The sequence below is a fragment of the Dermochelys coriacea genome, chromosome 16, assembly GCF_009764565.3.
Source record: "Dermochelys coriacea isolate rDerCor1 chromosome 16, rDerCor1.pri.v4, whole genome shotgun sequence".
Classification (NCBI taxonomy): domain Eukaryota; kingdom Metazoa; phylum Chordata; order Testudines; family Dermochelyidae; genus Dermochelys; species Dermochelys coriacea.
In genome coordinates this window covers 6,744,671-6,758,184 of record NC_050083.1, presented here as the reverse complement: position 1 = coordinate 6,758,184, position 13,514 = coordinate 6,744,671, and the positions used below count along the sequence as shown (strand labels likewise).

Below are 13,514 nucleotides of genomic sequence, written 5' to 3'. Positions count from 1 at the left end.
ACTCCGATTTTAAACACTCGGCCATCTTTTTAGCCCAGATTTTAAGCACTTTGCCAAGCAACTCTGTCTGAAGGACAAATCACTCCAGAAATAGGCAGACAATTAATTTTCTTTTATTCTGGAAGAGAGGATTATTGGAATAAATAAAATAATCAGCTTAGCCAAGAGCATAATTGACAACTTCAAAAACCAGGGGACTTTCTCATTTTTCCTTCCCATTCAAGGTGTTCTTGGACAAAGCCTGCAAGACAACTGCAGAACTTCTGGAGGTAAATAGCTTGGGAGAGCTAACTCCCTGGGTGTAAAGGATGTAAGGAATACTTAAGAGATTATTGTCATTTCAGACACTATTATTACTAATTTTAACTGCTATTTAGAAAGTAAAGAACAATACAGAAATGAAGGGCCAGACTGATCTCCTCGCTCTGGTGTAAATCTAGAGTAACTCCACTGAAGTCACTGCTGTTCGAATGGATTTCCATCAGTTTAGAGAAGACTAGAATCTGTACCTAAATTATGTGTAGGAGGAAGGTTACTTGGACAAGGTTTGGTGCTGAATGCAGAGTAGAAGGGTGCTGCTTTCAGTTTCATTTGCTTATTCACTTTTTTTTTTTTAAACTATTTGAGATATTTGGTTCTCTATTTTGTGATTAATCCAGTTACTGGGATGTCTGAAATACCCTTTGACGTCTAAACACACAGGTGGATCTACTAAATATTTGGCATTTAATTCCCAATCTCCAAGAGTAGAGGAGGGATAGGAGAAAGGAGATCACCAGTGTCATACTACAAAGGGGGCAGAATTTGGTTTACCAAGAGTTGTACACACACTACTGAAAGATTCCAGATCATAAGCAGTTTGGGTTATATATGAAAGACAGTTTGGGAACTTTGTTTCAAGGTTGCTAAGGACCTGACAAGGAAACCAAAGACTCCGAGATAAAGATTGATGGATCCAAAGATTCCCAAGAACATTAAGGACTGCAGAAGCACTGAGAAATCAAATGATCTGGAAAATAAAATGAGATTAAGATATATCAAGCTAGTGGGGGCTCCTCCAGGCGCAGAGGCAGGGAAAGCAGACTTTTAGTTTGCAATGGATAATGAAGGAGGTTAGGGACAGATAATTTCTAACGCTCATAATGTGTTATGGTGAGATGTATCCCCAGGCAAACCAATTAAGTAACACCTGTATCGTTCTTGAAGAAATAGCTGCTCTTGCATTAAGGAGCTTGCACATTAAAGTTGGTAGATAAATCTGAGTCTGGTTTCAGGATTCCAATACTGTCCTCCTTCAGTATCATGATTCATAACACCAGAGTGAAATATGTGGCCCTGGGTTTACCCTTCTGCTTTCTCCAGAGGGTTCACTGTAAACTCCAGACATCTGCCTCTCCCCTTCTCCGTAAAACTGATGCAGAGTTCCTGGAAAAGGCAGAGAGGAAAGATGGATCTATATCTTTTCTAAGGAGAACTTCAATTTCTTTTGTTTTCCTTTCTAAATGCGAATTACTGACAGCAAGTAGGTCAGGGAGTAGAGGACGCTCTAAGAATGATCTGTTGTGCACTTCCTTCTCTTCTCAAGCAACTATGTCACTTCCTCTCTTCAAAGACTACCTTAAAAACCTGCTTGTTCCCCACCCACCTCTCCTTTCCCGGGTCTTTCCATTCTCCCCTCCTTGTAACTAGCATCGTTGCATATGTATAATTTACATTTCAGATCTTTCCCTTCGCTGTTTTATTTATTGTTATGAAAATTGTTATTGGTATGCAAGTTGCATACCATCACTCTCTTCTTTCACTGTATTTCATTTTTCAAAGAAACTTTATGGACAATAACAACATTTTGTTCCCCTGTAGCACCTTTCATCCAAGAATCCCAAGGTACTTTACCTATGCTCATTAATTAATTAAGCCTTGTCCTCCTGCTGGTAGCATAATTATTAACCTTGTTTTGCAGATGTGTAAAAGACACTCTGTCCCTGAGAGAGAGCCTCTAAACTACTTCCCACTTTCTCTTTATATACCTGCCTTGATAAGCCCAGGTGAGAATCCTTTTTCCAGCCAGTGTAACCTACACCCTGCTCTGTCCCCTCCTAGTGGCATCACACCAGGAGGCTGAGCAATCTTCCTACGGCAGAACTCCCATGGCTGATTATGATACAGTCCAATTCTTCTTGCCCATCCACCACAAGTCATTGCAGAACACTCCACAGAGCTTGTGTAAGCTGAGGGAAGGTGGGGACCTGACTCAGGCAGATGGACAGCCATACTGAATGTGTAGGTAGGACTCTGATCCCCTCCCTCCCCCCCAGTGCTGGAGGGACTGGCAGTGAACAATGTTGCCAGAGCAGAGAGAGTGCAGCAGTTAGGAGCCCTCTGAGGGTTCTGAAATGCAACCTTTGAATTGGATTCCAAAAGGGCCAGGAGGCCAGGATAAGTGTTTGAGGAGAGGGGTGATATGATTCCACTTCTAGTGCAAGACACAACAAGGTACAAGCGGAGACAAACACAGTGCTTTAAAGAAAACCCTTGCACAGTTTTCCAGCAAAAAGAGGATTCAGCACAGTGGACAATTACAATGCTTAAGCCATATGTCTGGCTTTCAGGTCATTATCCATCTGATAACAACCGGCTGAAGGAGTAAAGATACTGAAACAAAGGCAATGAGCTCTAATGGTCATTATTTGGCTAGTAATGACTGAGGAATATGTATCATATAGCCTATCTGGTGAGTCACTTTTGCCTTTGGATCACTGCTGCAGCCCTATAACATTTCTGAGAACTGGTCTCAGGTGTCTGAAAGGCTGGTCAGTTCCACTTTCTTCTGTTTCTTATGAACTGCTTTTAACAAACTCAGGGGCTGATGTCTGCCAAAGAGCTAGGCATCTACTAGTCAACAAGACTATTTGGCTTTCAGTTCCTTCACTGAATTAAGCAAAAAGAAAAGGAGTACTTGTGGCACCTTAGAGACTAACAAATTTATTAGAGCATAAGCTTTCGTGAGCTACAGCTCACTTCATCGGATGCATTTGGTGGAAAAAACAGAGGAGAGATTTATATACACACACACAGAGAACATGAAACAATGGGTTTATCATACACACTGTAAGGAGAGTGATCACTTAAGATAAGCCATCACCAGCAGCAGGGGGGGAAAGGAGGAAAACCTTTCATGGTGACAAAGTTGCACTAGTGGAACAAAAAGCAGAAACTGGCCCTAAAGCTGGGAGATGCAAAGAAGTCTAAGGAAGTTAGGTACCCAATCCCACTGAAAATCCAATGGGATTTGGGCACCTAACTTCCTTAGGTGGGGTTTACAATGAAGTCTAGGAGTCTAGTAAAAGACATCAAGGCCTGCTTTGCACTGGCATTTTTCTTCCAACTTCCCAACACTGCACCAGCAATGGTGCAGCTCCAGCTTCAAGAGCAATAATGGGAGCACTAATATCGACACGCTGCTGGCGATTAAATCACTATGTTCTCCTACCTTGCTCAGAGGGGGTCCAGACAACCAGGTGGCTAACCTGCCTCTAGCAGTCAGTCTATCCCAGCACTCCTAGCAGCAAGAGCTACACTGGGGGAAGCCCGGCCTCTGGCTCAACCAGATTAGCACCTGTTATAAACTACACTGCCTTGTCTACACTTGACTGTCAGAATGTGTTAGTTAGGACATTACCTAACACCGTTAAGAGCTCACCTTTGAAACTCAGTCCAAACTAAACATAGGTCAAACAGGGATGTGGCTAATTCCCTTCAAATGAATCAGTGGGAGGGCCTTGCCTGTCATGGAGAAACTGCCCAGTGTCCTAGCTGGAGAGAGAAAGGTGTTCTACATGAGCTCATCAACAGGAAAGAGAGGTACCTTGGGGGAATCTATCAGAAGGAAGTCGTAGTGTCCTACCAAGTGAGACCAAGCTTTGATGAGGACACATGAACACCCTGAAAAGCTGCATGATTGGTAACACCAAAGGACTGGACTTCTGGCTAAATATGCTGAAACTGTTTCCTCTTTTTAGTCTGAACCAAGCTGAGCAAAGCCTTAGTCCTACCCCAGGATAAACTGACCAGAGCAGAGAGGTTCTGAGCCAAAAGGCATGTGCATTGAAGTGTCGTATTTCTCCTTGTTGAGTCTTCCCTTTAATGTCTGGTGCCAGACACTACAGTCCTACACACCACCTTCCAACAGGACAAGTGAGAGGAGGCTAGGCCAGAGGCTGCAAGAGATTTTTGAGATGAGCATTTGGAATTGTGTTAGTGACTAGGTTAATTCTTGCCCATCCCCTGGATGAGGTTGAGATGAATGAGGCGGGCGAAGAGCTCTGATCCAGGCGCTACAGTCACTTTCTACAAAAAGAGGAAGGAAACAAGAACTGTCTTCATTTTGGGAGAGACACCATGATATATGGATCCTACTCAACAGGAGGTTCCTTCACTGTATGCCCACAGCCCTGGTGTTATGAGACCTTTGGATTCTATACTTGCAAGACACGCCAGCACTTACACATGGTGGGTTAATGAGAGATGACTGCTATGCCCACCACAAACAAAATAATCAGATTTGAAGTCCTGTTTTAGTTTTTTTGCTTCAATTTTTCCTTGTATTTATCTTTAAAAATTGAAAACAGCCCCCTTTGCTTCAGCCAGTTGTAATTTGTCCTGAGTTTGAGTGTTTTTTCTCATCATGAAAATCCTTCTAGTGCCTGCGGATCCTTCACTGGCATCAGACAAAAGATAAAAAAACCCTTGTTAGGAAACACACACACATTGAGAAACCAGGCAGCACTGCTGGATCCCAGCAGAACTGTAGCTTTTCCGAGATGACAAACACAGCTTTGTTCCATCACATTTGAAAACATATTCTGAAAACAATGCTCCTCCCCATATATATAAAAAACCCTTTCCTCGCACCCAGCAAAAGGAAGACATAATTAACCCTCCCTCAGAGAGATTACAGTGCTATTTAAAACAGTAAAATGCAATCCATTTGCATTTAGTAGCTAATTATTCCCCCTACGTTCACACCCATCAGTATTCCCTAAAAATGACCACAGAATATTGACAATCTGAGCTAGCCAAAGCTTTCGGAAAGGAATGAAAGAAGATGGTTCCGAGCGAAAAATAAACCTAAGAAACTCAACAACGGTCTGGCAAAATCTTCCTGAAAAACACAGTGTATCTAACTCAGCAAAGTCTGTCACAGAAATGCCCTTTTGAACTCATTTGACTGCATTAACTTTCGCCTGCATATTGTGTTTAAGCCCACGGCTATTGCAGAAAGAATCCAGTGGGAGCCATCAGCATTTGCCTACCTGTTAAAACACAATCCCCTTCTTCACACCACCACCAAGGACATAAGTAGCCATTTTCCAACATGCAGCACTGCAAAGACATACTCCTGCTGCTGCTGCTGGAAATTCATTAACAACGGCCAATGCCAGGACTAACATTACAGCCATCCAACACAGTTTCTCAATGGCATAGACTGTACAAAAAGGACTGCTGCCTACTGTTCCCTCTTTCTCATCATATTGCAGGATACTTTAGCTTCCTCCGAACTAGGAGGAGTGCTCCCTTCCCCCCTTTTGCTCCAGTATAACAAGGTAGGAAGCAATCCATAAGCACTCTTGCTACTGAAGAGGGGTGAATTGCTAAAGCTAGTGATGTAATAATCAATGCCACCCCACTCCAAAAAAATCCCCAGCGTGCTTCACTGACATTCAGTTCACCTTGATTCCATCATCCCCCACAAGGATTAGTTAGAAGTTTTCAGTGGCAAACACCCAAGCTGTGGGTTACTGAGCTCTGCCCAGCTCTCACACAGTGCTGACTCAGCCCAAGAAAGAAACTAAACTGAGCTGGACTTCAATGGAATTACAGCAGGGACCAGGCTGGCCCTTGATCTGCAGTGTCTTAAGCTTCTTGTTGCTGATGATGTTGTTACTTAAAGTATTAAGGATGGTAAACAATGTTTTCCTCCGTCCACGCTTTCAGGACAAGAGCTGATACCACGCTGTCCTTTCACTAATAACTGGCAGATGATTTCACTCTTTCAGGCTGCACTCACAAAAGAGCGACTGAAAAACAAAATGGCCCAGTTTCACCTTGACACAGTCCTTGTGCACACAACAATTCTCTTGCCACCAAGGCAGGCTTCCCTCAGTCTTCAAAAGTGATCGCCCTCTAGACCAAAGCTAAGATATCTCACCAATGTAACAAGTTGGCAGTTCTTTATGCATTTTCTTTTAAAAATGTAATAAAAAGACTATTCGTCTGCAAGCCATCAAAGCTAATCCCTTTACAAATTTACTTTCAACAGAAGCATATTTTTTTTTAAAAAAAAAAATCACATTGGGCTATGCTCACAAGTGAAAAGTATTGAGTGTTATCAACTCCTTCCTGCCAACACAGCACAATGTGCAGCAGGCCTCAACTGGTATATTCATTTAGCCCAACATGAAGGCAGAAATAGGGCTCTACCCACTTCTAGAAAGTAAACCAGCTTCTCAGTATGGCCTTGCACTGAAATAGGATTACAGTGGCCTGGAAAACAAAATAAACCCACAACATGAAGGCTACCCATAAAATCATAACAAAGATCCTTCTTTCCCAGTTCTCTATAGAGAAAACCTTTATCAACCCCTCTATGTTAAAAGTAGAAACACAAAAAGATATGTACTTTAGTCCCATGTACCTCTGTCAATTTTTTTCCTCGTGTCTTTAGAGCAGTTGTTTACTGCAGCCAACTGCAGAGAAATTACAGTAGCTTAACTCTCCAACTCCCTCTAAAGGATTAATCTTCCAGTGAGCATGCTCACGCGAGATCTTTTTTCAGCCGTTGCATCCATTTCATGAAATGAGGGCTGCTGCAGACATGAGGAAATGCCATTTCAGGACTACATGCAAAGTTGAATAGCTCCATAAACAAGTGCTAATCCCTTTCTGAAGTTCTAGCAAGAGTCTCTGTCAAACTCCCTACCTCCAATGACTTTAAAAACCCTGAGACTAATATGCACTTTCCCACATTTTTTTACAGTGGTTTCTCTATAAAACACATGGTTTAAATGTCTGCTCTTGACTTTCTCCCGAAAAACTGGTGGAGGGTCCCTCTAATGAAGCTTTAGTCAAAATAGCTCCTTCTCCCTAGCAGTTTTTTCCTTCTTATCATGTCTTGGCTCATCTCTGCGTTAAAAATGGCAGAAAAGATTTGAGGGGGGAAGTGTTTTTAGTCAAAAGAAAGTTTTAAAAATATAGTTTTCAATAGTGCAGCACAGTTACAGCTCCCGACAAACACATTTTACTCTACAGATTAAAGGCCAATGCAAATGAGGATTTGCTTACTGGCAACAAATCCAATAGTTAAACAAGACAGTTGGAAGTAATCTTGTCCACTCATTCTCCAGCCACCCTACGTTATATCTTAATTGGAGCAACTTAATTCCCTCTCCCTCACCCCATAGCTGTGCTTCTCAATCCGAGCTTTCTTGGTTAAAATGACAACATTGCAACTGAAAGACAAAGACTTATCCCTTAGAAATAGATTCTCTTATAGTCTTCCATTTTTATCTTCTTGTATTATCATCACAGCAACATTTCCTCCTTTGCCATCTCATCTATTTTATGTCCCATTACTTAATTACTCTTCATAGCCAGTAGGAATCCAAGCTCCCCTCCCACCGTCCCCCCATAAATACTCATATTTTAGGGCTGTGATTGCTGCTTCAATCTAGAAGATTTAGGGGACAGGTCTGATCACGAGTATCAGTGTAAATCTGGATTATCTCAGTTGAAGCCAGTAGCATGAGATCAGAATCCAGCCCTCAATCTTCCGCACTTGATGCTAAAGCTCTAAACATTTTAAAGAGAGTGTTACATCCTTAAAATATCACAAATCCCATTTTGTTTTTTAAACTATTCATTTGAAACTGCACTAAAAATCCAAAATGTCATGGGAGTATTAAATAAGGGTTAGGTTTACTTTTTAAAATGAACTCAAACCAGAGTGACAGCATCCATAAGGAACGATAAATATTTGGTGACAGTGGATATTTTGCTCTGCTATCACCTAAATGGAGTCACACACAGGAAGAAAACCTCTGTTACCAGGCATTAAAATAGATGTTTTGTTTTAATTATAAAGTGTTCAAACTGGTTGGTTTTGATGTGTCATAGCACAGACTGTTCAACCACCCCTCCCTGTTCCATGATTTTGGGATTCAGTGAATTTAGGGCTACATCCATCCTGAAAGGTGCTGAGCTCTCTCAACTCCCATCAACATCCACGGGAGTTGAGAGTGCTGTGTACGCTGCAGGAAGAGTTTAGAATAATGCATAATCTGGCCCTGAAATGCAGAGAAGGAAAATCCAAGACTTGAAAGCAGGCAGATGTGAAAACGATTTTGTTCTGTGCTTCATACATCGTTGCAGGATTAAAGCCGAACACAGTCGGGATGTCAGATATGGTGTCGTCCTGACCCGCTGCACCCAATTTGGAAATGAGTCTCCTCCTTAAAAGTTAATACTTTGAAGATTGATTGCCATTGATTCTTCTTCAAGCAAACTACCCACACTGGCAATCCATAAATAATAAGCCATTACTTGACAGCCTCTTATCTGCAGATGTCAGACCAGACAACTCGATTTGCAGAGGCAATGGGTCAATAAATCAAAGCCCTTCTCCATTTTAAAAAATCAGCATTTACAAAACTGCAACCTGACTGAAAAGAGCAACCAATCCAGCGGTGTTCTGGCAAAGGAGCAAACTGAGCCTTACGAAGCTACAAAATGGGCTGGTTATGGGTAATGCTGTGAAACCAGCCCAGGAAACTCCTCATTTTTCACTGGCATCATGAAAGCATTAGTTGGGTGTGGAATGGGCCACACGGGGGAGGAATCTGCTTAGTCTAATTAGTTGCAGGGCAAGAGCAGAATGAAATGTTTACCATTCAAGCCTTAATCACTATTTAACTCTTTAGCAGAACCCCAGAGCTTACTGATAAGGGTGTCAGAGTAGCAGCCGTGTTAGTCTGTATTCACAAAAAAGAAAAGGAGTACTTGTGGCACCTTAAAAAGAAAAGGAGTACTTGTGGCACCTTAGAGACTAACAAATTTATTTGAGCATAAGCTTTCATGAGCTACAGCTCACTTCATCGGAAAGCTTATGCTCAAATAAATTTGTTAGTCTCTAAGGTGCCACAAGTACTCCTTTTCTTTTTGCGAATACAGACTAACACGGCTGCTACTCTGAAACTTGTGGCACCTTAGAGACTAACAAATTTATTTGAGCATAAGCTTTCGTGACCATGCCAGCAAAACTCAGGTACTTTTCTCCTCTTTAAATTCAGCAGGGGATTTAAATCCAATAAAATCAATATTCCTGTTCATCTTACGGAAACTCACTTCTCTGTTCTTCCAAGTCAACGGAGAGTTTAACACTGGTGCCAACAAAGTGCCAGTAAGAGGAGCACCAGCCCCACTCTGAAGATTCAAGACAGCTTGTGATGCTACCAGGTGCAGATGACTTTTAAAAGGCCTCTTTGCAGGACAAGAAACAGGGATAGTTTGCTGGGCTCTAAGCCACTACAAAGAGAGCCTAGCACAATCCCTGATCAGGATCTCTTGGTGCTGCAGAAGTATTAAAAGCATGCATTTGTACAGCGCTTAGCAGACTCCATTATTAAGGCCCATGGATGCTCCCACTATACAAATCATAATAGTTACTTTCCTTCTGCTCCTGTTACTGGAGGTGGTTAGACAGTTTCCTCTGTGCCAAGTCTTACTGCAGAGCGGAAGTGGGGAAGCACGCAAGTTGCAGAGCAGGCATGGAATCTGGGGCTCCCACTGCCCCCACCTTGCTTCACGTGAGCTTCATCATTTTTATAATGATTAGGACCAAATCTGAACCACGAGTTGCCCCACTGACTTCAGTGGACTGCTTGGGTGATGAAGACAAGCAGGGATTTGGGACTTAATACTAGTCCCATTAGAATTAATAGGAAGGTTACCACTAAATCCAATGGAAGCAGGATCAACCCGTTCGTCCTTACTATAACATGCTTTACTGCAGCATCTTCACTGAATGGGACACCAAAATCACTCACCCAATAAAATGCAGGCATTGATGGTTATACCTTGTGGCCTCAATTTTAAGTGACTTTCATAACTTTGGGAAGAACGTGCAGGTGAAGATGGAGAGACAAGGTGGGTGAGGTAGTATCTTTTATTGGGCCAACTTCTGTTGGTGAAAAAGACAAGTTTTTGAGCTTACACAGAGCTCTGCATAAGCTTGAAAGCTTGTGTCTTTCACCAACAGAAGCTGGCCCAATACAAGCTATTACCTCACCCACCAGGCCTCTCTACTGTCTAGGGACCAATAAGGCTACCACAACACTGCAAACAGGTGCAGAAGAACAGAAGATGAGTTGCTTTAATTATATCATTCTTAGTGAAGACACTTGATGGGGTGGGCTATACACTGTGAGCTGTTGTAACCAATCACTGCAGAGGTGGGCCTATTGAGCCTTCATCTATTTACTACGTGAAATGCTTTTGGTTCTTTGTTTCATCATTGCCTGGGACAACAGGAAGCTGTGGGAAGGCATGCCAAAGTCTGCAGGGATTTCTCTTCCTCCTCTTACCCACAGAATTGCTGCAGACGACAGCTACCCCATCTAGCCTTGCTTTTTTAGTTTACTACTCTATATCATGGCAAAGCATATAGGGACATGCAAAAAAAAAAAAAAAAGTGTTTGTTTACAATGCTGCTATCACTGTTTCATAGCAAACCCACAAAATGCCAACCCCGCTGATAAAATCCCACAAACCACACTGCAGAATAGTCGCAGCTTCCTCGGTTACATGATCAATCAAAATAATTTTCCATAGAATTGCTGCTGCTTTTGCGAGGTAAAACTTTCTGCCTTTTTCCTATGGAAGATAAGGGAATGACAACCAAGAGCATGACAGGTATATCTAGCCTCTTTAGGTAAGTGCATTAGCTGGATGTGCAGCTTGCAAAATGATTAATAATGTTGGCAGTTTAAGGAGTTCTCTTCCTGATGGCATGAGTCTGTCAGCCGCAAGGCCTCAGTCTTCCAGGGTTTACCCCAAGGGAAATTTGGACCCTACCCATTCACGGCTGGGGCAGCAACATTGGTTTTTCTGGGAGCTTTTGGGCTCAAGAACTGCAGGCTATAAAGACCTTCCAGTCATACATCCGATGTGTTTGTGGCACTTTCATGAGAGTGGGTTCTTGGCCCCCTTTGGTGTGCTTCCTTTATTTCCAATCAGCTCCATTGCCACTTGGAACCGTTCCTCTTTGAGTTTGGATGTGTGGTCACAGAAATGAATTCTAGCAACGGAAGCAAAATTAAACAAGGCTCATGGCTGGGTACCACAATGGATGCTCTCTGAGGAGGAGACCAGGGACATAAAATGGGAAAAAGTTGCTTCCCTTAGAGCAAGATACAGTCACTGTGCACTGCAGGGAACATTACTTGGTGGAAGGCGCTGGGTAGACTTTAGTGGACCCGATTCCCCACAGCCTTGAATACTGTGTAGTGGGTGTGAAACACCCACACTGGCATAAGTGAGCAGACAACTCTGACTTGGCAGTGATTTGCATCCACTCTGCCCAGGTACAAGGCCAAGCTCTGTTTATCTTCTCAATGTGATGTTAGCATGGGTCCAACCACCAACCACAATGGATTTGATGGGGGTGACGTCAATCCTGATGCAGCCGATCAAGTTGAGAAACACACCACCTGTGAGATGTGACACCATGGCAACATGGCTCAGCATCATGTGGGCATCCCTTATCATTGCTCCGGGCTGTTCTGTCCTGATGTGTTGCAGCGCTCCGTGATCCACTCTGATATGCTCAGCCTGGACATACCATTTTGGGTTGAAATGTTTATAGCTAGTAGTGTGTGCATCGGTGCATTGGGTGAAGGAGTTGGAGCTGCACCTAAGCAAACTGCTACTTGGGTTTTGTAGTGAGTAATCCTTGCAGAGGGAGGCTTCATGGAAGTATCCCTGATAGGACACTTGTGGTTAGGCCTAAATCCAGAAAGTGCATTAGGCAGGGGAATTGATACTAACCATCCAGCAGGATATGACTAGATCCCAACTATCTACCAGGGCTCTTCCATTATCAGGATGTCCCAATTGCTTGCATGAATATAAGCATTTTGTAGAACATTAATCATGCAGGCTGGCTCAGGGCCTGTGTACTGATGCCACCATCATCTCCAGAAAGGTTGGTCCCAAGGTGGATTTCGATGGTTCTAACTGCAAGGACTACTACCTATTGGGGTGTTCTATGCAATTACATGATAAGGCTACAGCCTATTGCCAAAATCAGCCCATTGTAGTTATGGTTCATTGTGGCATGTTATCTGTGATAAAAGTTTTGATTCTGGAAAAATTTGGAATAGGGGGATGATCCTCAGAATCCATGGATGTCATACACTCATTTGGGACTTATTGTTCCAAGTCTCACTTTGTTTTCTGTCTCTGAAGAGAAACAATTGTTGCTCAAGGTAATGGTGCTTCTGAGGACTGAAAAGTAAATCTCAGGGCCTGATTCTCCCCTCATTTACCTGAATGTAAAGCAGGAGGATGTCCAGTGAAGTCCATGGGGTTAGCATGGTGCAACTGTGAACAGAGAATAGCACCCTCCCATTCTAGACAAGTGATAGAGTTTGAGGCCAGAAGGTGTGACCAGATCATCTCATCTGACCTCCTGTATATCACAGCCACCAACCCCACCCAGTGTCGGCCCTCTAAACCCAACCTCCCAAATGAGACCATATCACAGCCCACAGGAGACTAGACTGTGATGTGCCACAGGCAGAGAACAGGAGGGACCAAGATGCACCAATGCATGAGACCCCTGCCATGGCAGGGAAACGACTGAGTGAGATAGACCCAGATAATTCTGACAAGCAACCCGCACACACATGCTGCAGAGGAAGGCAAAAAACCCCAAGGCCACAAGTGGTTTAGCAGAGTGTAGGAAAGGCAAATACTCTTGCACAGGATTGTAAAAATGAATCTGCAGTCTTACTGAATACAGAGCTATCCATTGCTCAAGTTAATAATACTATTTAGCCATTAAACATCCCTTTACATTTCAAAGCACTATATGCATGTTACCAAACTAACACTAACAGCCCTGCCAGTGACATACACAAGCATTATTATCCCAATCTTACAGCGGAAGAAACAGAGGCAGAAAGGTTAAGTAAGTGGCTCACAGTCATGGAATTAGAAACTGACCAATTGCTTCGCACTGGAAATAAGACAAAAAGTGTCAAATTGTACAGTCTTTAACAATCATATCTCCCAATGCAGCCAATGGGAATTCAGACCTGAGTAAGGACTGCAGGATTTGGCCTTAAGCTTTTGACATCTCCTGACCTTGGGTTTGATCCAAAGCCCATAGAAATTAGTGGAACACCTGCCATTGACTTCAGTGGGCTTTGAATCGAGCCCCTTTAAACAATTTACTAACA

General features: G+C 42.9%; 1 long non-coding RNA gene across 1 annotated transcript in view; it reads right to left on the bottom strand.

Moving 5' to 3' along the window:
* Positions 1–13,514, bottom strand: part of LOC122456920 — a 30,248-nt gene continuing 16,734 nt past the window's right edge. The window contains exon 3 of the long non-coding RNA XR_006276093.1: positions 1–1,425. This is a non-coding gene — a long non-coding RNA (uncharacterized LOC122456920). The remainder of the gene's footprint in view (positions 1,426–13,514) is intronic.